Source organism: Equus quagga, chromosome 19 (genome assembly GCF_021613505.1).
Source record: "Equus quagga isolate Etosha38 chromosome 19, UCLA_HA_Equagga_1.0, whole genome shotgun sequence".
Classification (NCBI taxonomy): domain Eukaryota; kingdom Metazoa; phylum Chordata; class Mammalia; order Perissodactyla; family Equidae; genus Equus; species Equus quagga.
Genome location: NC_060285.1, coordinates 4,700,997 through 4,704,439, shown reverse-complemented (window position 1 = coordinate 4,704,439; position 3,443 = coordinate 4,700,997). Strand labels below are relative to the sequence as shown.

The window sequence follows — 3,443 nt, the reverse complement described above, 5'->3', positions numbered from 1 at the left end:
TTTTCTCTGTTCTCTATAACGGTGTGTGTAAGATTGGTACTATTTCTTCCTTAAGTGTTTGGAAAACTACCAGGGAAGCTGTCTGAATCTGGAGTTTTCTTTGTGAGAATGTGTTTACTTACAGATTTAATTGTTCCTAACAGTATAGGATTCTCTGGATTTACTATTTCTTCTTGTGTTTGTTTTGCTAAATTGTAGTTTTTAAAAAATATATCTCGGGGTTGGCCCAGTGACAGCGGTTAAGCTCACACTCTGCTTCAGCGGCCCCAGGTCCACCAGTTGGGATCCTGGGTGTGAACCTACACACTGCTCATCAAGCCATGCTGTGGCAGCACGCTACACAGAAGAACTAGAAGGACTTACAATTAGGATATACAACTACGTACTGGGGCTTTGGGGAGAAAAAAGAAAAAAAGAGGAAGATTGGCAACAGATATTAGCTCAGGGCCAGTCTTTCTCACCAGAAAAAAAAGTGTCTGTTTCATCCAGGTTGTCTCTTTTATTGACATAAACTTGTTCATTATATCCTGTTATTATATTTAAGATGTCATTAGGATCTGTAGTGATGGCCCCTTTTTATTTCTGATATTGGTATGAAAAAAATGGGATTTTTTTTCTGTTTTTTCCTTGGTCAGTCTTGATGGGATTATCAATTTTATTAATGTTTTCAAACACCTAAGTTGGTTTTGTTAATTTTTTCTACTGCACATCTGTTCTCTAGCTCATTGATTTCTACTCTTGATTACATTCTTCCTTCCACTTTCTTTAGGTTTAATTTACTGGGATTCCTTTTAGTTTCATAAGACAGAAGCTTAGATCATTGATTCTCAACTTTCTTAATTTCTAATTCATGCATTTAAAACCAAAAATTTCCATGTAAGCACTTCTTTAGCTGCTTCTCACAGGTTTCAATATGTTTATTTTCATTATCATTCAGATCATATCATTTTCTAATTTCCATTTTGATTTATTCTCTTACTCATGGGTTATTCAGAAGTGTGTTGCTTAATTTCCAAACATTTGGGGATTCTCCAATCATCTTTCCGTTATTAATTTCTTCTTTAATTGCACTGTGGTCAGAGAACACACTCTGTGTGATTTCAGCCCTTTGAAATCTGTTAAGACTTGCTCCAGCATATGGTCTATTTCGGTAGATGTTCTATGGCTCCATTATTCCTTTCTCATCCTGGTGCCATCGATATTATGCATTTTAGCATTTAGTCATTTGTTATTGCTCAAAATAGTTCAGATTACCCAATATTTACCCTTTTCAGTGTTCTTCATTCCTTCCCGCAGTTCAGTGCTTCCATCTGGGGTCACTTTCCTCCAGCCTGAAGAACTTCCTGTGGGGTTCCTTGTGGTGCCAATTTGCTGGTGACTAATTCCCTTAGCTTTTGTTTAAAGACATTTTGGTTTAACCTTCATTTCTGAAGAATATCTTCTTCAAAAATGTTTGCAGAGGTTTTTTTTCCCCCACTTTCAGCAATTTAAAGATGTTGTTCCATGTTCTCCTGGATTCCAAAAATGTGAAATGCTTCACAAATCTGCATGTTGCCCTTGGGGGCCATGCCATCTTCGATGTGTCATTCCCATTTTAGTATAGGCGCTGCCAAAACAAGCATATAACGTAGTTTTTTAAACATTTATGCTTGTCCTTAAAAAAAAATCTTTTCTTCCAGCTTCTCTGTTAATTCTCTCCTCTAGATGAGGAGCAGATAGAGTCCCCACACCCTCTGGGTGTTTTTCTTTTTGGTGTGGGTTTCCAAGGGGGCCCTAATAAATAACCCCTCCTCCTCCTCCCAGGTTCTGAGGCAGCTGAGAAGCGAAGCCAGGAGTGGCAGCTGTAGAGCTAAGGAGCCCTTTGAGTTCGGACACAGGGGGCCCAAGTCGAAGGTGGAGGTGGATATTTGGAACGGGGGCACTGGCTCCCATTTAATGAGGGCCCACCCCATGCCTGACACTATACGAGGCACATCCCACACATTTTCTCAACCAACTCAGAGCCCCGTCCTCCGAGGCAAGTGTTATTGTCTCCACCAACAGACAGGAGACCAAAGTTGTAAGAATTAAGCAAAGTTCCCAGCAGGCTCGTAGAACTAGGCCAGGATTCAAACCCAGGCCAGTCACAACTGATTGAGGTTTTCAAAGTGGGAGGGGTTCTCAGTTCCCAGCATAGCGCTCACCACAGGGCGGGTTCATTAAACCGAGTACAGTGTATGTTTACGAAATAAGAGCATCAAGCCATCCTTGCCCTTGGGCACAGTACTCTCACTCCATTGGCCTCTTTTCAGTCCCTCAAACACTCCAATCTCTTTCCCACCTTGGAGTCCTTCATGGTGTTCCCTTGGTTAACATGCTTGTCCTGGCCGTCTTTGTCTGGCGAACTCCCACTCCTGCAGGTCTTAGTTTAAATGTTCCTTTTAAAGTTGTCCATTTTGACCCCTCTCGCAATTTAAATCAGGTCCCCTTTACAACTTTTTTCATTCCCTTCCATTTTTTTCTTTCTAGAACTCATCATACTTTGTAACCACGTAACGAGTCTTCTCATTATTTACATAATCTTGTCATTTATATATGTTTTCCCTTTAGACTATAAGCTTCTTGAAGGCATGGGCACATCTCTGTCGCTCCTGGCGGTCCTCCTAGCCCCCAGCTGAGTACTCGGCATCCTTAATGTTAATTAATGGCGGCTGATTCTCCACCTCGTCTTCTGTCTTCTTTTCACAACTTTCCTCTTCGTCCTCCTGTGTGGGGGAGGGGTGATCAGTTGCTGCTCTCCCTCTCTTCCAACCCAGTTCTAGTGGAGACAAGCCAGGGAATTTTCTGGGAGCTGCACAGGGAAGCAGAGATGGATACCTGCATGACCGTACTGGCTGGATCACAGCGGGGCCGCTCGGCCTGATAACACGTCTACTTGAGTCATCCTTGGCAGAGGCTGCCAGGCTCCAGGACAGAACATGTGTGTGAGAAATACCTCTTCCAGGGCATGCCCACCCCTCTTTAAAGTTAGACAAGAGCGGGTGGGTGTGGTCACCAGGTAAAGAAGTCTGAGGTTACTAGAGTTGAGGAATTTATGTGCCAAATACGGAATGGGTTTCATTTTCAAGAAGCTGAGGAGAAAACCCCGTTCAGGTTAGCATACTTTTGTCACCTTTTGTCCCGTTTTATTTATATTGAGCCATGTCTTCACAACTGGTTTCAGCTCCTTCGCAGTAAGGATTCTATTCTTTTTCTTTCGTCTCCCACAAAATGCCCAGTCCAACGGGGGGCCCAGTAAGTCCGCAACAGAACGAGCCTTTATCACATCGTGAGCACTTTTTAATGAGGATGGTCATAGGAGAAATAGCAACCTGCAATGCTGCTGAAAACAATTACTGAAGCTATCGACATGCAACACTTTAAAATTCTGTGCTGTTCTTTGCAAAGCCCGGGGCTTGCTGGAG

At 42.6% G+C, this 3,443-nt stretch overlaps 1 pseudogene; it reads right to left on the bottom strand.

Annotated features, from left to right (window-relative positions):
• Positions 1 to 1,520: 1,520 nt before the first annotated feature.
• On the bottom strand, positions 1,521 to 1,620 carry LOC124230651 (uncharacterized; annotated as a pseudogene).
• Positions 1,621 to 3,443: the final 1,823 nt, after the last annotated feature.